General features: G+C 49.0%; 1 long non-coding RNA gene across 1 annotated transcript in view; it reads right to left on the reverse strand.

Moving 5' to 3' along the window:
• Positions 1–2,749: 2,749 nt before the first annotated feature.
• LOC149124407 (uncharacterized) overlaps positions 2,750–20,993 on the reverse strand; it is a 60,131-nt gene continuing 41,887 nt past the window's right edge. The window contains exons 3-4 of the long non-coding RNA XR_016214992.1: positions 5,327–5,464; positions 2,750–3,562 (exon numbers count right to left, since the gene is read on the reverse strand). This is a non-coding gene — a long non-coding RNA (uncharacterized LOC149124407). The remainder of the gene's footprint in view (positions 3,563–5,326; positions 5,465–20,993) is intronic.

Consider the following 20,993-nt stretch of genomic DNA (forward strand, 5'->3'; position numbering starts at 1 on the left):
GAAAAAAGGAGAGACAGAGGTTCATCCATCCACTGGTTCACACCAGAGTGGCTGAAGCCAGGAGCCAGGAGTTTCCTCCAGGTCTCCCAGGTGGGTACAGAGACCCAAGCACTTGGACCATCCTCCATTGCCCTTCCAGGCCATTAGCAGGGAGCGGAAGTGGGGCAGCCAGGACTCAAACCGGTGCCCATATGGGATGCCAGCGCTGATGGCGGTGGCTTCCCCTGTTACACCACAGAGGACTAATCTCACCAATAAGTGTCTCTTACAGTTTTCTTTTTATGCACAAGAATGATAAATGATTTTGGGGAAAAAACATTCAAAGCATTCTTTTGGTGACAATACAATTAAAGTTTCTGAGTGAATATTTAAGATAAGCATTATGCTAGTTCTTTCCAAGGAAAGCACTTGTCAACCCTCAGCTGTGCAAGCTTTTCCTTTCTCAGACCCATATCCCATACAGGTGCACCTTCTACAACGAGGCAGGGCTGCACAACGCACACGGGAAGTGAGAAGCAGTGGTGGCGCTGTACTGAGCGGCTCGTCACTGCAGACACCCAAGCAGGGGCTACATGACCCTTGTGAAGACAACCAGGAAGATTCAGGCAACAGAGGCTGGCTTTGTGATGCCAGCATCCTATATAAACGCTGGTTCGAGTCCTGGCTGTTTTACTTCTGATCCAGCTCCCTGCTAATATGCCTGGGAAGGCGGCAGAAGATGGCTTGAGTGCTTGCACCTTGCCACCCATGTGGGGATATGGATGGAGTTCCAGGCTCCTGGCTTCCGTCTGGCCCAGTCCTGGTTCTTGTAGCCATTTGGAGGAAAGAAGCAAAGGAGTGGATGGAAGAGCTCTCTCTCTATCCCTCTTTCCCTCCCTCTGTCTGTCTCTGTCTCTCTCCCTCTAACTCTGCCTTTCAAAAAAAAAAAAAAAAAAAAGATTCGGGCAGGCAACATAGTCATAGAATGTCTGAAGGCAGAGCTTCCGAGGACAAGCTTCAGCACCTGCACCCGCCTTCAGCTCTGGCTCAGCCACTCGCTGGCCAGGCCTCTGATCCCTCAGCCTCCTCACCTGTGAGACTGAGACCACAGCAGCCGCTGGTTCCAGGGGTGAAGGGGAGGATGAAGTCAATGGTTGCATTTATGATCTTAGTAGTGTCTGACAAAGAGCAAGTTTTCAATAAACATGAGTGGGCGTGGTCGCGGAAGTCTCCTGGGGAGGGTTGGTGATCCACCCTTTCAATAAGTATCCTCAACCTCAGCTGTGTGGCTAAGGTTACAAAGACACGGGCTCCATTCAGTGTCCCTCTCCTGGCCCCCTCCCAACAACTTAGCAGGAAGAACCTGGGGCCACTAGCGAACCCTTTGCCACTTCCTCTCCACCCATGACGGAGCCAAGTCCTCGTGCCGACTGAATCACAGCCGAGCCCGCAGTCAACAAGAGCCAGTGGAGGCAAAGGGTGCCAGAGCGGGGACTGTGCTGCAGGAGTGGGAGTACTGAGTTCCAAGTTCAGGGTGATGCCACTGACAAACAAACAGTGCATGACTTAAGTGGTGTCAGCCCCAGCTATTCTTTCCTCCTGCCCGCAACAGAATTAGACTAACTTTACTCTTCAGTTCTTGGGAATTCAAAGAACTTGTAAATAAGTTACTAAACAGAAAGTTCAGCAAGGTGAACACGCTAAGCAGTGCTGGCCTCCCACGTGGGCGCCAGTTCAAGTTCCGGCTGCTCCACTTCTGATCCAGCTCCCTGCTAATGCACCTGGGAAAGCAGCGGATGATGGCCTGTCGCTCCCCCTCTTCACGGAGGAACGACACTAAACCCTGCGCTGTTCTTTTGTTTGCTCGGCCCTTCCCGGGTTTGCTGCTGGTTCTTCCCGGGTTGGCTGCCGACCCTCCACCTCCATGGAGGGGCGGCTCCCCCTGCCACTTTCCCCACTTCCACGGAGGAGTGGCACACCGGTGGCCGGCTCTCTCGGGGGCTGCTCAGATGTTATCCGGATGTTCCTGGTGCATGTTGTCTCTCTCCTCCTTTATAGTCCTCTTCCACCAATCCCAACTCTGCTACCCACACGCCGAGCACGCTGCTCTCCTCCAATCAGGAGCAGGTCCTGCTGTTTATTGGTCGAACTGGAGGCAGCTGTGTAAAAGTTGTTTACTCCTCTCCCAGCGCCATATTGTGGGAGAGCAGATGCATAGAATAAGTCTTAATTTCAGTAACTTAGTCTAGTCCGAGTTGCTCCCCACAATGGCCCAAGTCCTTGGACCCCTGCACCCACATGGCAGACCCAGAAGAAGCTCCTGGCTGCTGGCTTTGGATCAGCCCAGCTCCGGCTGTTGCAGCCATTTAGGGAGTGAACAACAGAGGGAACATTTCTCTGACTCTCCCTCTCCCTCTCTCTGTTTAAGTCTGACTTTCAAATAAATAAATAAATCTTTAAAAAAAGTGGTATACAAACGCCAATCACAGTTTATATATCAATTGAAAACATTTCAAAGCATTATTTTTAAGACATATGTGTCCTATTAGTAAAAAATACAATAAACCTAAGAAGTAATATGCAAATCTAACATACATAAAATTCAAGTTTTGAAAGTACCTAATGAAGAAATATTTTATTGAGGATTACTCTAAGGGATATATCTAAAAAATGATGTACAAAGCTTGCATATATAAAATTATAACTTTGGAAGATATTTTATAAGTATCTAATGATGAGATAGTTCATAAATTCTTACACATCAACAAGAATATTTAATGTTGCAAAGATGCCAATTAATCCCAATCTGTCTATAGATTCAGTACAAAATCAAAATCCCAATGGATTTCTTGAGGATCTTGATAAGTTTGTTCTAATTTATATTTGGTACACACACACACAAATTAATCAATATTGTGGAGGGGTCGGCACCATGACTCACTTGGTTAATCCTCTGCCTGTGGCGCTGACATCCCATATAGGTGCCGGGTTCTAGTCCCAGTGCTCCTCTTCCAGTCCAGCTCTCTGCTGTGGCCTGGGAAGGCAGTGGAGGATGGCCCAAGTGCTTGGGCCCTGCACCCACATAAGAGACCAGGAGGAAGCACCTGGCTGCTGGCTTCGGATCAGCGCAGCACCAGCTGTAGCAGCCATTTGGGGAGTGAACCAACAGAAGGAATACCTTTCTCTGTCTCTCTCACTGTCTATAACTCTACCTGTCAAATAAATTTTAAAAAATCAATTTTGTGGTAAACAAGATCAATACACAACAATCAATTGTGTTTTTATACACTGGCAATGGAAGCAAAGATGAAATTTACAAAACAATTCCATTTCAAAAGCATCAAAAGTTTAAGAAGTATTTTGGAAGAAATTTAACAAAGGAAGTACTCTGGAAAGACGAACATTGGTGACAGGGATTGAAGGAGACCTGAGCAGTGGAAAGGCCTCCAACATTTGTTTCAGAAGACACAGCACCAGGGCAGGTATTCAGCCCCATGGTGGGGATGCCCCTTTCCCGCACTGGAGTTCCTGGCTCTGATTCCTGGCTCCAGTTCTTGACTGCAGCTTCTCACCAGGGCAGACCCTGGGGGACAATGGGGATGGCTCCAGTTAAATGGGTTTCTGCTACCCCTGTGGGAGACCAGAATTTTGCTTCTGACTCCTAGTACCAGACCTACCCCCACCCTGGCCATTGCAGGCACAAGCAGATGGGAGTCTCTCTTGCTCTCTCTCTCTCCCTCCATATATACACATATATTTATATATATAATTTATGTACACACACACAGACATACATACACATATCCCCTTCTCAATTAACTGTTAAAAGACTTAATACTACTAGCAGAGCACTAATTCCCAAACTGATCTGTGGTCTCAACACAATCCAAAATTAAAATCCTGCATTTTTTGCATAAATTGACAAGTTCATCCAAATATTCATACAGTAATGCAAGGGACCCAGAGTAGCCAAAATCATCTTGACAAAGAATTTTTCACGTTGGAGAACTTAATACCTTCCAATTTCAAAACTTACCGCAAAGCCACATTCATCAAAACGGTGTGGCAGTGATGTAAGAGTAATAGATAAACGGAAAATTTCTGAGCATCCAGAGGTATTCTGTGATCAGCTGATTTTTAACAAGGAGGTCAAGGCAATGCAACAGAGAAAGAATCGTCTTGTCAACAAATGGCTCTGGAGTAGCTGGAAATCCACATGCAAAAGACTGAATTCAGACCCCTATCTCGCACTGCATTTGAAAATAAACTCAGGGTAGGCCAAAACCCTAACTGCAAGAGCTAAAACTATAAAACTCCTAGAAGAAAACCGAACTGCAAAACTCTGCGATCTTGGTTAGGCAACAACTTCTTATAGCGACAGCACAGGTAACAAAAGAAAAAATTAGGTAGATTAGACTTTACCAAAATTAAAATGTCTTCACATCTCAGGACACCACGAAGAAAGTGGAAATACAACCCACGGAATGGGATAAAACATTTGTAAATCATGCATCTGATAAGGGTCTAGTATTCAGAATAAAGAACTCATAAAACTCAACAATAAACAATAAAAAACAATAAACAATAAACCTGATGTAGACTGTGAAATAATCCAAACAGACATTTCTTTTTTTTTTTTTTTTTTTTTTTTTTGACAGGCAGAGTGGACAGTGAGAGAGAGAGACAGAGAGAAAGGTCTTCCTTTTGCCGTTGGTTCACCCTCCAATGGCCGCCGCGGCTGGCGCGCTGCGGCCGGCGCACCGCGCTGATCCGATGGCAGGAGCCAGGAGCCAGGTGCTTCTCCTGGTCTCCCATGGGGTGCAGGGCCCAAGTACTCGGGCCACCCTCCACTGCACTCCCGGGCCACAGCAGAGGGCTGGCCTGGAAGAGGGGCAACCGGGACAGAATCCGGCGCCCCGACCGGGACTAGAACCCGGTGTGCCGGCGCCGCTAGGCGGAGGATTAGCCTAGTGAGCCGCGGCGCCGGCCATAAACAGACATTTCTCCAGAAAAAGATGTGCAAATGACCAACACACACTGAAAACATATTCAGCATTACTAGTCCTAGGCGAAACGTGAGTCAAAAGCACAATGAGACGCCGTTTCACGTCTGCCAGAATGACTATAATCAGAAAGACAGATAATAACAGGTGTCGGCCAGGATGTGGGCACATGAGAGCCCGCGCACCCTCCTGGCGGCAATCAGCATGGTACAGCCACCACGGGAAACAGCTGCGCAGTTCCTCCAACAGAGCTGCCCCATGACCCAGCAATTCCACTCCCCGGCTTGCACCCAGGACAACTGAAGGTAGAGTCACAGAATATTCAAACAAACAGCACTACTCACGATAGCTGAAAGGTGGAAACACGCCAATGTCCACCAGCTGACTAACGGGCCAACCAAGTGGAACCCATCACACAGTGCAACATTATGTAGACATGAAGAGGAATGCAGCAAAAAACACCTGCTACAACAGCGACGAACCTAGAAAACATGATGCAAAGTGGAATAAGCCAGTCATAAAAGCCACACATATGGCTGCACGTATCTGGAAGGCCCACAATAGCCAGGATACAGAGTAGAGGGTAGGTTTGTGGTGGCTCAGGGCATTGGAGAGCACTGTTAATAGCTACAGGGTAGGGCCAGTACCATAGCATAGCAGGTAAAGCCACCACCCGTGGCACCAGTTCTAGTCCCGGCTGTTCCTCTTCTGCTCCAGCTCTCTGCTATGGCCTGGGAAAGAACCGGAAGATGGTCAAGTGCTTAGGCCCCTGCACCCACGTGGGAGACCCAGAGAAAGCTCCTGGCTTCCAATCAGCTCAGCTCTGGCTATTGTTGCCATTTGGGGAGAGAACTAACAGGTGGAAGACTTCTGTCTGTCTGTAACTCTGCCTCTGCTTCTCCTCCTCTGTAACTCTGACTTTCAAATAAATAAATGAGTCTTTTAAAAAAAATAGGTACATGGGGCTGGTTCTATGGCACAGTAGGTGAAAGCCCTGGCCTGCAGTGCCAGCATCCCATATGGGTACTGGTTGAAGTCCCAGCTGCTCCACTTCCAATCCAGCTCCCAGCTAATGCACCTGGGAAAGCAGCAGACGATGATCTAAGACCTTGGGCCCCTGCACCCACATGGGAGACCCAGAGGAAGCTCCTGGCTCCTGGCTTTGGATCAGCCGAGCTCTGGCCATTGCAGCCATTTCGGGAGTGAACCAGTGGATGGAAGACCTCTCTCTCTGTCTCTACCCCTCTCTGTGTCTTTCAAATAAAATAAATGTTAAAAAAAATAGGTACATAGTTTCTTTCTGGGTGATAAGTGTTTGGTTGTGGCAACACTTACACAATCCCATCAATATACGAGTCCTCACTATTTCCTAGTTGTACACTTTAAAATGCTGAATTTTGTGGGATGTCAAAGTTGTCTTGATTTTTTAAAAAGTAGATAACCAGAAATACACATGGGAGCCAAGAAGAGCCGGAACTCACCTTCAAGAAGAGGCTTGGGGCCTTGGAGGCTTGGGGACTGGGAGGCTGGGGGCTCAGGGGCTCAACAATTGGGGACTTGGGGGCTCAGGGGCTAGCGGACTCGGGGGCTGGGGGGCCTAGGGATTTGGGGACTCAGGGGCTGGGGGACTCGGGGGCTCGGGACTTAGGCGCCTGCCTAATCAGGCACCAGGATGCATCCTAAACACTCTCGCAAGAAGCAAGGGCTACCTGCAATTTCATTCAAATCCAGCCACAGGGCCAGCCTGCCACTGTGCATATTTCAGCTCCCCACGGGCCCCCACGAAAACCCCACTGATGGCATTCCACGGATGTTTGCAGGCATCGCTGGCCCAGTGACCCCCCAAAGCAATAAATCATCCTGTCAGTATATCGAAGACCCATCCCCCAGAACTTTAACGGGTGAAACGTAACAAGCACAAAAAGAACCCCAGACAGGAGCTGACACACGGCTGTTTCTCCAAGCGGGGCCCTCAGATCCTGGGGACAGTTGAGGAAAGCAGCACCAGAAATACTAAAGGGGAGGCCGCCACGCCTGCTGCAGCCGGCTCCCTGTGACACTTCTGCAAGGGGCTAAGAACCACCGACTGTCGGACACAGCCGGGAACTCCCGGACAGTCAGGTTCACCTTGAATGAGACTCCACTGAAGACGGCATGGCCGGCCCAGAGTGCCGTGTCCATCTCTGCAGCATGGGGAGCCTTAAATGATTTCCTCACCTTCGCGAATACTGGCGAGGCCGTGGACCCCAGGCCCTGGCCGCTGCTGCAGTGACTTGGCTGCAAGGCTGCATCGACAGGACTGTGCTGGAGTCAAGGACTGCTCCCTAACGAACAGCATTGTGGCCTTGATAAGATCTACATGGAAAGCCACTTTTACAATCCCTGTTTCTCACACACCTAATTCCCTTGCTCTGGGGGGCTCTGATGACACTGCAGAAATTTCTGGCATCCCCTACTTGTGCTCAGTATCCCAGGGACAGCTCCTGAGTTTGCTACAAAGGGTGCTTTTCACTGGGGTTTGATAGTTTAAGTACATTCATCTGGATGAGATTTCAAGGATAAAATATTGACAAACACACACACACACACACACACCCATCACATTTGCCATGAAAGTACAAGACAACCTTGCAAACGAACTATTCAAATCACCCCGATGGACTGGCTGCTTTGCAAGAAATCATTTGAAAAAAAAAAAAAAATCACAGGGAAAACCTTCAACTTCTGCCCCACCAGGAGCATGCTGGGAGTGTGTGGCCAAACCACGTGCCAGGGTTACTTCAGCCTGTTCTTGTTTGGTTCTTGGCCACTCCTTTGATGGATACTCGTTCACCTAATTAAGAATTATTCATGGCTGGTGCTGCGGCTCACTGGGCTAATCCTCCGCCTGCAGTGCTGGCACCCCGGGTTCTAATCCCGGTCGGGGCGCCAGATTCTGTCCCGGTTGCTCCTCTTCCAGTCAAGCTCTCTGCTCTGGCCCGGGAAGGCAGTGGAGGATGGACCAAGTGCTTGGGCCCTGCACCCACATGGGAGACCAGGAGGAAGCATCTGGCTTCTGGCTTCGGATTGGCATGGCCCCCTGGCCGTAGCAGCCATTTGGGGGGTGAACCAACAGAAGGAAGACCTTTCTCTCTGTCTCTCTCTCACTGTCTAACTCTGTCAAAAAAAAAAAAAAAAGAATTATTCATAACACACTCATGAAGGCAAGAAGTGCTTCCCAAGGTCAGGCCCAGCTGAGAGACGCTAGGCTATGAAACACCCAGAGCCAGGCTCTGCCTGGCCATGATTTGGTTAACATGGAATTACGCCCAAGCCCACTCTAAGCCCACTGACCACTCGTACACGTGCTTGCATTGAGGAAAGCGTCTGGGTTGTGGTGCGCTGCCAAATCTTGTCCGGCCTTCGCTTTTGTTTATGTCACCAACTTGCACAGAGAAGGCAGAGGAGGTGCCTCGTGGGGCCTCAGCATCTTCTCACCTGCACTGCCCACCATCAGGGCACCTGAGGTGGCTTCCAGGCCCCTTGGTGTGGGGTTAGGAAACGTGCTGCCTTCCTCTGATCTGGGGAGCTGAGCTTTCCTTTCCATGCCACCCAAGCCTTTCTCTCTGAACTGCAGCGCCTGGAAGGAAGGCCTGACGTGCCACGCAGCCACAGCCACAGCCACTCCTACTGACGACGATGACGATGGCGATGGCAGCAACCATGATAGCAATGATCCGGTTGAGCCCTTACCAGCCAAGCCTCTGCGAGGAAGAGGAAATCCAGTCTTTCAGGAGAGCAGGTGCTCCCCTACCTCATCACAGCAGTGAGACAAAACAGCCAGGGTCACACTCAAGCACAACTTGAGCCTGCACCTCACAGAGAGGCCCCACAGCTCTTCAAGATCGAGAAGCTGGCACTGCAACGAGGTGATGCAACCACCTCCGAGGCAGCCGCGCTGCCACGCTCCTGCAGGAACGCAGTCCAAGGAGGGATCTCTGAGCCCCACCGAAGCGGTTCCAACGGCACTGGGACGGGAGAAGAATTGGGATTCGTTATGCCTGTTCGGCTTTGTCAATAGTCTTGTGGGGGACCCTTACTCACGTTGTCCGCCCACCCGCAGGGGCGGCAATAACTCTCCTGCTAGCCAGGAACCAGAGCCAGCGATCAGACAGGATGAATGTGGCAGGACCCCGACAAGGACATCCTTGGCCAGAAGCCACCTGCATCTGCAGCTCCAGTTCCAAGAGCTCCTGCCTCCTCCTCTTTCAAGGAATGTATATTTTAAATTTTTATTTATGTATGTGAAAGGCAGAGTGACAGAGAGAGAAGGATCCTCCATCTGCTGGCTCCTCTACCCACCCCAAGCACCCACAACAGCCAGGGCTGGGCCTGGCAGAAGCCAGGAGCCAGGAACTCAACCCATAGCATCCTGCCTTGCAAAACACTCTCATCCTTTAGGGTGCCTGTCTCCTTGCCCCGGCTGATGGCCACCACCCTCCCCTGGTAGGAGGGGAGCCCGACTGGTCACTCACTTGGAGGTGCATGCTGGCTGCAAAGAGGGGACCGCATCAGCAGTGACAGGGAGCAGAGGGTACGGAGGGCAGGCTACCCCTCCTGAATGCCCAGAGCCTGGCTCCCTTGCCCTGGCCTCTGTCACAGCCTTGTTGCCAGGAGGAGGCATTTTCCTAACAGCTGACAAGGTGCCCGCCCCTGTTCTAAGTACTTTCAATGGATGACCTCATTTAATCCTCACCACAGCCCTATGAAGTCAAAGCTACTGGCATCTCCGCTGTGTGGATGAGAAAGCTCAGAGAGGTTAAGAAACTTGCCCAAGTCCAGCTAATGAGGCAGGCAAGAGGTCTGCTTCTAGCATGTCTGCTCTTGGCCCCCATGATTTGCAGCGCTCACTCTATTCCTTATTCATTGTTTCACTCGCCCATGGGCTACTGGGTTTCCCAGTGGGCTGTGTGGCCCCAGAGGCCGTGCAAGGTGCACTGTGGAAAAGGCAGGCACACACGGGGCATTTCCTCACCTCCACCCCACACTCAGTGCGCTGCTGCTCTTGCGTCCTGGTGGGCCTCAGTACTTGTACCAGCACACATTTTCATAAGTGTAAATAAATGTTAGTATATTTAATGCTCAACTGAATATATTATTTAATAAATCAATATCAATAAATTGTATACAAATAAAACCAATCCACAATTTCCAAATTAATAGATTGCAGAACGTGGAGCTCTGTATTGAAATTATTTCACTGTTTTATGGTGGCTGACAAAGCAGTTTGGACCCCTGGGCTAGAAAAGCCTCCATCTTTGGTAAGATGGGGATGGACACAATCTGTATCTCACAGGGTTACTACTTGTTCATTGCAGAGGCAGAGACAAAGAGATCTTCTGCCCACTGGTGCACCCCCTAAATGCTCAGGACAGCCAGGGCTGGGTCAGGCTGAAGAAAGGAGCCAGGAACTGCATGCAGGTGTCCGGCTTGGGTGTTGGAGACCCCATTACTTGAGTCATCACCTGCTGCCTCCCAGGGTGCACATTAGCAGGAAGCTGGATTGCACGCAGCGCTTAACCACTCTGCCAAATGCCCAGCCCTCATGGGGTTATTCTGAGGTGGAGCGAGTGAGAAGCCTCAGCCCTGAGCCCTGACCCAGGAGTCCGAGGGGACAGATTCGGCACAGATGGCGGCCGAGCAGAGGGAAAGCATGTGTCCTCAGCAGGGGACGGTGTGGCCCCTGGGAGATTCCAGGAAGGCTCCCTAGGAGAGGGGGCCTCTGTGTGGGCTGCAGGAATGAGCAGAGCCTCAGGTGAAGCCCAACAGCTGCTGTCACTTATTGAGCACCTACTGTGTGCTAGCAAGGAGTCCAGCAGGGAACCAACCAAAGGAAAGCTTCTGGCTGTGAGAAGGTGAGAACCGCACAGGGAGGACAGCGAGCAGTGAAGCAGGGAGTTACAGAGCAATGAGCGAAGATGAAAGGGAAAGCAGGGAGGTGGGCCGGCAGGTGCTGGGGCCCAGGTGCATGCTGCTAAGACAGTGTCCACGCCGGGACCTCAAGGGGTAAGGGCCAGTCTCTGGCGGAGCAGCACAGCAGGAGGGGAAGCCAAGCGTCAAGGCCCTGCGGTGTCCACGTGCCAGCCAGGGGCTGAGACAGAGTGGGTAGGGGCTTCACCTCTGCCTCTGAGTGACACAGCAGCTGCAGAGGGGAGGCACAGAGAAGGCAGGGGCTACGACTTCCATCCACGTAGGGAGAGTAACAGCAGGAGGACCGTGGGAAGCACAGAAAGAGGGTTTGGGGGCTGCTGGCATGGACCAGGGCATGGGGAGTTCCTGCAGCCTCAGCCCCCCCAGACCCTCCCTGCACCCCAGCGGTGGCAGAGTGGCCTGCCAGCTCCCCGCCCCGGGAAAGGCCCAGGCGAGCGGAAAGAGACGTTCAGACACCGCCAACCCCGCAATTACCCGTAAGATGGATTCTTCCCCTGACAGGGCGCGGGGATGCCCAGCCTGTCATTACCAGGGCCTAATTACAGCGTCTCGAGCCGCAGCGCCGCTTGCGAGAGAAATACCAGCGGCCTGCGCAGCGGGCCTAATTGCTCCCTCCTCCCTTGTTCTTTTTGTCAGCAGCACTCAGCCGGCCCGAAATAATGACACCTCTTCTCCCCAGGGGGATCGGAGACAGCCTTTGCTCTTCTCCCAGAGCTGGACGGCCAGCCCCCATGAGTTTGAAACCGCCAGCAGGCAGCCTGCACACCGGCATGGACGCTGGTGGCCCTAGGCTGGTGCCCCGGGTCTGAGTCCCATTGCCCCACACGGCCAGGGCTGCCCTGTCCAATACTGTTCGTGTTTGAGCCAGCGAATCAGGGTCCCCATTCCCTTCTGGGCTTCCTGGTGGAGGAATTCCTATTGGATGGGGCAGGGGGTGAGGCAGGGGAAGCATTTCCCACACGCTGGCACTGAGGGACCCTGATCCCCGGTGCTTCTGTGCCAGATTGTCCTTGCAGAAGGGACTGCATGGGGGACAGTCCCTGTCTAGCACCTGCCTGTCCCCTTTACAAACCCAGAGGCTGGGCCTTGGCTTGGCGAGCGGAGAGGGATGCTCTGGCGGGCACTCAGCATCCTTGCTCAGCGGTCACTGCGCTGGCTTTTATTACTGCCCTTCACTGATGCTGCAGGCTGTAGGGGTTTGTGTGGCCTTTTTTAAGGCCAGTGACCAAGAGTCCCTTTGTTTCAGTGGAAAACAGGGAATTCACTCAAAGAAGGGTGAATGTGCGAAGGCAAGAGGTGACAAAACCAGAGCCAGGCAATGCACCGCTGGTGCGACTTGGAGGAGTCTTGAATGCCCAGGTACGTAGGCCCCTGGTAACACTGGGCACTTGCTCTCTACATGGCCCCTGGAGCAGAAACCTGTCCGTGCTACCACATGGTTACTGCTGCCCTTTGCAATGGCTCCCCCTCTTCAGGCCTTATCTGAGAGGTGGCCCTTCCTTCCCAAGCTCCTGCAACCCCAGGCCTGGGTCCCCTGCCAGGTGCCACCACTAAGTGAGACATCAGTGCACCCGGCTGTGTGCAGGCTGATGGGCTAATGAGGGGACACCTGACAGCTCTGAGGACCTGACATGTCTATTTTCAGGAAGCGCAACATCTGGTTCCCAGCCCCGGCTTCTCCGCGGCACCATCTGCCCAGCCCCAGCACTGGCCCAGCAGTGTCTGTGCCTGTCAGATCGCCCTTCTGATATCTTTATTATTGCTTTGAAATGACGCCATGGGGGCTCCTGACCCCCCCATACTTTCCTGGAGAAATGCTCCCCCCGGGGGGTTCCGATGTCAGCCAGGTTAAGGATGTGACACCACCGGCAGTTCCTGGCCAGAAGTTCCCCTGTCACTGCGATGTCTCCATAAATAATGCCCAGGCTCTCCGAGCAGTCTGGCTCGGGACCGGGAGCTGCAAATGCTCGCCCACCACCCTGCCAGGGGTCAGCTCCTTAGACAAGGCTGAGGAAAGACGGATTTCCGGAAAAAAAAAAAAATCAGTAAGTGAGGTCAAGTGCTGCAGGTCACACCACCCTCCACGGCCTCAGACTGAATTTAGTACCCTCCAATTTTCCTGCAGAGACGCCTTGAGAAGGTTCTTGCAAGCCACCAGTCCTTCTCTCCTTCATTTCTTCATTCCAGGACAAAATGATTCTGTGCAAGATGTAAAAAGCCCAAAAATGAAAAAGATACTTAAGAGACCCATCAACCAGATGTGAGTTACGTGGGTCTTAACCTGAATCCCCGTACAAAGAACCCCGGTGTGTGAAGCACGCTGCAGATGCAGACGGACAAGTGAATCCCGTCCAAGGTAGAGATTGTGAAGGAGTACTAGCCAGGTTTTTTTTCTTCAATTTTTTTCTTTTTAATTTAATAAATGTAAATTTACAAAGTACAACTTTTGCATTATTGTGGCTTTTTCCCCATAACCTCCCTCCCACCTGCAGCCACCCCATCTCCCACTCCCTCTCCCATCCCACTCTTCATCAAGATTCATTTTCAATTATCTTTATAAGATCAACTTAGTATATACCAAGCAAAATTTCAACAGACTGCACCCACACTTCTGCACAAGATAAGGAATACTGTTTGACTAGTAGTTTTACCGTTAATTCTCATAGCACAACACATTAAGGACAGAGATCCTCCATGTGGAGCAGGTGCACAGTGATTCCCATTGTTGATTTAACAATTTACACTCTTATTTATGACATCAGTAATCACCTGAGGCTCTTGCCATGAGCTGTCAAGGCTATGGAAGCCTCTTGAGTTCACCAACTTTAAACTTATTTAGCCAAGGCCATATCACAGTGGAGGTTCCTTCCTCCCTTCAGAGAAAGGTGCCTCCTTCTTTGTCCAGTTCTTTTTAAGAGCCACATAGTTCTGAGGTTACTTTAAAAAAAAAAATCCTGATCTGTAAAGGTCGGGATTTCCTTGAAAGTTTCCAGCCCCTCCCACCTGCACTTGTGCATACAGAGGGAAAGGCAAGAAGGGCAGCACTGGGTGGTGGCCGACACGGGGTGAGTGGCATGGCAGGGCTCCCCACTGGGTACTAACTGTGCTGTGCTCTCTGATTCTGGGAACTTGCTTTGCCTTTAAAAAAAAAAAGATTTACTTATATATTTGAAAAGCAGAGTTAACAGAGAGAGAAGGAGAGACAGAAACAGAGATCTTCCATCCTCTGGTTCACACACACACACACCCGTCATGACGAATGCAATGGCCCAGACTGGGCCAGGCTGTAGCCAGGAACTAGGAGCTTCTTCTGGGTCTCCCATGTGGGTGCAGGGGCCTAAGCACTTGGGCCATTCTCTGCTGCTTTCTCAGGAGCATTAGCAGGGATTTGGAGAGAAGTGGAGCAGTGAGGACTCAAACCAGTGTCCATATGGGATGCTGGCATTGCAGGCAGCGGCTTAACCCACTGTGCCACAGTGCCAGCCCCTGAGAACTTTCTGAATGTGGCTCGTGCCACATAGGCTGTTTGTTAGCTCAGCCTCACTCTACTCGGTGTGAAAATTCAATGGCACCAGGTGGATGCTTATGAAATAGTGTGCCCTTGTCACTTCTGCTATTGTCATCCCACAGCCTCGAGGGAGGCATTTTTACCTCCTCGGTGCAAGGGAGGAGCTGGGCCTCAAGCAAGCAGCGGTGGCCATTAAGCTGGAGCTGGGCCTTTGGGCATCCTAGTCTTGGCGGGGAGGGGACAGGACAGGGAGGGGACAGAACCCCTCCTGCACGTCCATGGAAGCCAGCCTGGAGCCAGCCTGCAGGAGGCCAGAACTGCATGTGAACGCAGCTGATCACTCACCATTACCACCGGCACAGATAATCTATTCTACAATCCTATGCGTAGAGTGATCGGCAAGTTGTCCCTGGGACTTGACCCCAGTCTACAAGACACTACAGTGCATGCTCTTTCTCACTGGATGCATCACATGGACTGCAGAAGCCAACGAGGAGAGCTACCTGGGAAGCCATTCTTACTTGGCTGTTTGAGGGGCTTGGAAGCAGAGCCTGGGAGTCTCCAGTCTCAAAGGCACCTGCCTGAGACCAAGCTGCCACAGGCAGAGTGTGCGGCTGCCACTGCTGCTGCTTGCTTCATATGGTTAAAGTGTTTAGGGGGCAGCAGGGAACAGGAAGGGTGAAGACAACCCAGAAAAGGCAGCCAGCAGGTGAACAGCTCTTGTGTTTGCCCCACAGGGATAGGGACTTAGGCTGCGTGCACACTGAAAAAGTCGCACCCCTCGGGATGCACAGCGGGTGTGAACCCCAGGAGTGTGTGAGCGGGAACCAGCCGCTCCAGCTTCCATTCGCCTGCGTGCCCGGGAACTGCATCCGGGGGCCGCCAGAATCTAGTGCCACCAAGAGCCTGGCAGAAGCAGACAAGCAAGCAAATCACTGGGAGAAGATATCGTGCAAGACCTCAAGTTCTTCCTGCCACATAGTCAAAAATCCCCAAGCAAATGAAGAGACAAGACCACAAGAAGGAAACCAGCAGAAGCAGCCAGTGATACACACACACACACACACACACACGCTCCGGACACTGCAATCAGCAGAAACAAATTTTGAAGTAATTGTTTCCAGATTCCAGGAGATTCTGGGAAAAGATTAATTTTTAAAAAGAGTAAGTAGGGGCCAGCGCTGTGGTGTAGCAGGTGGGTTGCCATCGAGACCCAGCTGCTCCACTTCCGATCCAGCTCTCTGCTGTGGCCTGGGAAAGCAGTAGAGGATGGCCCAAGTGCTTCAGCCGCTGCATCCACATGGGAGATCCAGAAGAAGCTCCTGGCTCCTGGCTCTGAATCGCCCAGCTCCAGCCATTGTGGCCATTTGGGGAGTGAATCAGTGGATAGAAGACCTCTCTCTCTCTGCCTCTGTCCCTCTGTAACTCCACCTTTCAAATAAATAAATAAATCTTTTTTATTTAAAAAAAGATTAAGTGAGGAGGCCATTGCTATGGCATATTGGGTAAAGTTGCCACCTGTGGCACCACCGTTCCTAACGGCTGCTGGTTCAAGACCCAGATGCTCCATTTCCAATCCAGCTCCCTGCTAATGGCCTGAGAAAAGCACCAGAAGATGGGCCAAGTCCTTGGGCCCCTGTACCCATGGAGGAGGCCCAGATGCTGCTCCTGGCTTCAGCCTGGCTCAGCCCTGGACCATGGCAGTCATCTGCAGAGTGAACCAGCAGATGGAAGATCTCTGTCTCCCTTTTTCTATGTAATTCTGATTTTCAAGTAAGATAAATAAATCTTAACAGAGGAGGAGAACAACAACTTTGGGACACCTGGAAGGAAGAACAGGAAGAATAAAATTATGAAAAAGTACAATGGGGGGGCTGGCACCATGGCTCACTTGGTCAATCCACCTCCTGCGGTGCCGGCATCCCATATGAGCGCCAGGTTCTAGTCCCGGTCGGGTCACCGGATTCTGTCCCGGTTGCCCCTCTTCCAGGCCAGCTCTCTGCTGTGGCCCAGGAAGGCAGTGGAGGATGGCCCAAGTGCTGGGGCCCCTGCACCTGCATGGGAGACCAGGAGGAGGCACCTGGCTCCTGGCTTCGGATCAGCGTAGCACCAGCCGTAGCAGCCATTTGGGGGGTGAACCAATGGAAGGAAGACCTTTCTCTCTGTCTTTCTCTCTCACTGTCTAACTCTATCTGTCAAAAAATAAAATAAAATAAAATAAAATAAAGTACAATGGACATTTCTTCTCCTTTTGAGTTTTCAAAATTCTGTTAGAGGTTGAGCAAAACCTATCACATTGGCCAACATGGCTCCCACTATCTGGAGAGCAAGTATTTATGACAATTACATTATAAAACAAGAAGAATAAAGGACAACGGAGACAGAAGGTTTCTATACTTGACTCAAACAGATAAAATATCAACAGCAGTAGACTCTGATAAGCTATGTGTGTCCACTGTAATATCCACACTAACCACTGAAAAATCTATACAAAGATACACACAAACACACCACAGCTAAACCGAAATGAAATTCTAATAGTCAAGTAACCCACAGGAAGGCAAAGAAAATAGAGAAATGAAACCAAGAGAACAGAAATAAAAGGGCAGACTTAAACCCTCGCCTATCAATAATTAATTATATTAAATTTAAATGGCATTGCATTAAATGTAAATTGAAAGACAAATTGGCACAGTAGCTACAAACATGACACAACTATATGCTTTCTATAAGAAATTCACTTCTAGTATAAAAACACAGGTTTTAATAAAAAGTGATGTGGGGCGATCTACTATGCAAACCATCAAAAGGAAGCAAGAGTGGCTATTATATACATATCGGGTAAAGTCCTTCTGCCTACACCACTCACCAATGCGAGTGTGGTATTGGTTTAAAGACGAACATATAACTCACTGAAACAGCATAGCAAACTCACAAGTAGACCCTCACCAGTGTGGCCAACCAATTTTTAACAAATACATAAAAGGAATCAACAGAGTAAGCCCAGGCTTCTCAAAAAATGTGCTAGCGCAACTGAGTATCTGTAGGGAAAAAAAAAAAACTCACAGGTCATACAAAAATTAACTCAAATAAATTATTACATTTAAATATAAACATACAACCTAAGAGAAAGCCTTGGCTTTGTAAATAGCTCTTAAATATGACATCCAAAGCACAAACCATAAAGGAAAAATCAATACACTGAACTTCATCAAAATTTAAAACTTTCCTTCTGCAAAACCTTATTAAGAGGATGAACCAAAAAGTCCGGAATGTAGGAGAAACATTGGCCAACCACATACCTGGCAAAGGACCCAAGGCTAGGATATACAAAGGACTCTCAAAACTCCACATTAAACACACACACACACACACACACACAAGGGCAAGCAACCTACCTGTTTAAATAGGGAAAAGACATGGAGAGGTATTTCATTAAAGAGGCAAATAAATATGAAAAGATATTCAACATCATTAGTCGTTAGGATAAAACTCAGACCATGATGAAATTTCACCACACATGTATTCTAACAGCTAAAATTGACAAGTAGTGACAATGCCAGAGGCCTGAGAATATTCTATTTGTAATAGAAAAAAAAAATTGGAAACACCCACAATGGCCCCCAGCAGGTGAATGAACAACCTTTGGCACATCCATGCTGTGGAACACTACTCAGCACTGATTTAAACTACTGGTACATGCAACAGCTGACCTCAAAGACTTCATGCTGACTGACACAAATCACAAGGTCACGTACCACACGAGCTTACTTCTACAACATCCCAATAACAAAGTCACCACTGTGGAGAACAGATAAGGGGCTGCCAGCGCGAGGGCTAAGGAAAGGCTGTAGCATGAGCGATTCTTTGTGGTTATAGAACGTTTCTGTGGCCTGTGAATGGCTACGTGCACATACACTTGGTAAAAGTGCAGAGGACACACACCCTCCAAAAATAAGGGTGTGTAGGACCTGGGGAACATGAACGAGCCCAATAGTTTCCTTCACTGCATTGTATCGTTATCAACTGCCCAATCTTGATCACTATCTTAAGGCTACATAGTTAACACTGAGTATAAACAGCTCAGAATCCGGGGAGTTCTCTCGACTGTTGTTTCCAGGGATCTTTCTAAGTCTACAGATATTTTGAGGTAAAACATTTTAAATATGCAGACAAATATAAGCAAATAGGTAATATTAATACTGCTAATAATGTCAGTACTTGCATTGTCTAGGGAAAAGTCACAGTCTCCAGTTAATATTAAGTGGAGATCGCATTTTTCATTCTCCAGGGTAAGCACAGAAAGAATAGTAAAAAGCAAGCATAAATCAACAACTAACAGGAAAACACAATAATTAAAACACTTCAATAGATACAAAAGTAGTCACTGAAGTATAGAACGGGGAAAAAGGCAAGTTTGGACAAATAAAAAGCATGTGATATCATGCTAGATTTAAAACCAAACAGTAACAATTACAGAAATAGAAATTAACTGAAAATTTCCAATTTTAAGAAAAAGACTGCCAGAGTAGGTTTTTAAAAGCGCTAAGTTTTATATGCTGTTTGTAAAAGACAACCTTTTAGAACAACGTTTGTTCATTGTTTGTTTTATTTGAAAGGTGGAGCAACAGAAACAGAGATCTTCTATCTTCCCGTTTACTCCCCAAAGGCAGAAGCCAGGCCGTCCAGCCACGTCTCCTACCTGGGAGGCGGAGATCCAAGTTCTTGAGCCGTAACATAACGCCTTCCAGGGTGCACATTAGCAGGAAACTGGAATCCTAAGTGGAGCCTGGACTCAAACTGAAGCACTCCACTGTACAGAACACCCACCAATGCAAAACACAGATCCAATGGAAAAGACAACAAGCTGAAATTAGGATAGAATATACCTATGGAAACAGTAAGACCAAAGTGGACATCAAAGTAAAAAGGCAGAAATACAAAAAAGTAGAAATACAAAGTGGAACACTTCACACTTCATACTGTTACAAGATTAAACCTACCCCGTTTATGTAGCAATTCTAAATTTGGGTATACCTAATAACTTAACCTCAAAACATATAAAGCAAACATTATCAAAGGCACGAAGAGAAATAGATAAGTCCACAGTCATATTGATACACTGTAAAAAAAAAAAATGCCAGTTATGGGGCCAGCACTGTGGTGCAGTAGGTTAATCCTCCATCTGTGGTGCCAGCATCCCATATGGGCGCCGGTTCTAGTCCTGGCTGCTCCCCTTCCCTTCCAGCTCTCTGCTATGGCCTGGGAAAGCAGTGGAGGATGGCCCAAGTCCTTGTGCCCTTGAAGCTGTGTGGGAGACCCGGAAGAAGCTCCTGGCTCCTGGCTTCAGATCGGCGCAGCTCTGGCTGTTGCGGCCATTTGGGGAGTGAGCCAGCAGATGGAAGACCTTTCTCTTTGTCTCTCCCTCTCACTGTCTGTAACTCTACCTCTCAAATAAAGAAAGAAAGAAATAATCTTTTTTTAAAAAGTCAGTGACTAGTTGGACAAAGACACCCCCCAAAAAACCAGCAGTAAAGATGCATGAGATTTTAAAACCATGTTCAATAGACCTGATATATCATGAACAGAACCCTGCATCCAGAAATGCAAAATGTTCCCTGTCACAAGCACAGATAAAGCACAAGGCCACACTAGGCTATGGATCAAGTTTTAACACATAGCAAGGATTTGAAATCACCTACATTATACACTGACGACAATATTTTGGGGAGGAAAGTTACTGATTTTAATTTTACTAGAAATCTCTGATTTTTTGCAACTAAAATATAAATTTTATAAATTATAAAAATATATAATTCTAAAACAATGGGCAAAGAAAAACACAATGAAAATATGTTTAAACGGAAGGTAATGAAAATGCTACAGATCCAAATTTTCAGCTGAAGCCAATGCAATCATTAAGAGCTAAATCTCAGATTCTAGTATTCAAAAAAAAATGAAACAAAGGAAGTTGGAAAAAGAGCAATAAAATAAAAGGAAGTTGTAAAAAGTTAATGGTAAAAGAAAATACCAGGAATTAATTTATTTTATTTAAAGATTTATTTACTTGAAAGAGTTACAGAGAGAGAGAGAGAGAGAGAGAGGTCTTCCATCTGCTTGTTCACTCCCCAGTTGGTCACAATGGCAGGAGCTGTGCCAATCTTCCACTGCTTCCACATGGGAGACCAGAGGGAGTTCCAGGCTCTTCACTGCAGCCTGATGCAGTTCTGGCCATTGCAGCCACTGAGGAGTGAACCAATGCATAGAAAATCTAACTCTCAAGGGCTGGCACTGTGGCATAGCGGGTAAAGCCGCCACCTGCAGTGCCCGCATCCCATATGGGCACCAGTTTGAGTCCCGGCTGTTCTGCTTCTGATCCAGCTCTCTACTATGGCCTGAGAAAGCAGTGGAAGATGCCCAAATCCTTGGGCCTCTGTACCAGCATGGGAGACCCAGAAAAAGCTCCTGACTTCAGACTGGTGCAGCTCCAGCCACTGCAGCCAGCTGAGGAGTAAACCAGTGGATGGAAGACC

The sequence above is a fragment of the Oryctolagus cuniculus genome, chromosome 10, assembly GCF_051225735.1.
Source record: "Oryctolagus cuniculus isolate XC-2025 breed Fujian yellow rabbit chromosome 10, ASM5122573v1, whole genome shotgun sequence".
NCBI lineage: Eukaryota > Metazoa > Chordata > Mammalia > Lagomorpha > Leporidae > Oryctolagus > Oryctolagus cuniculus.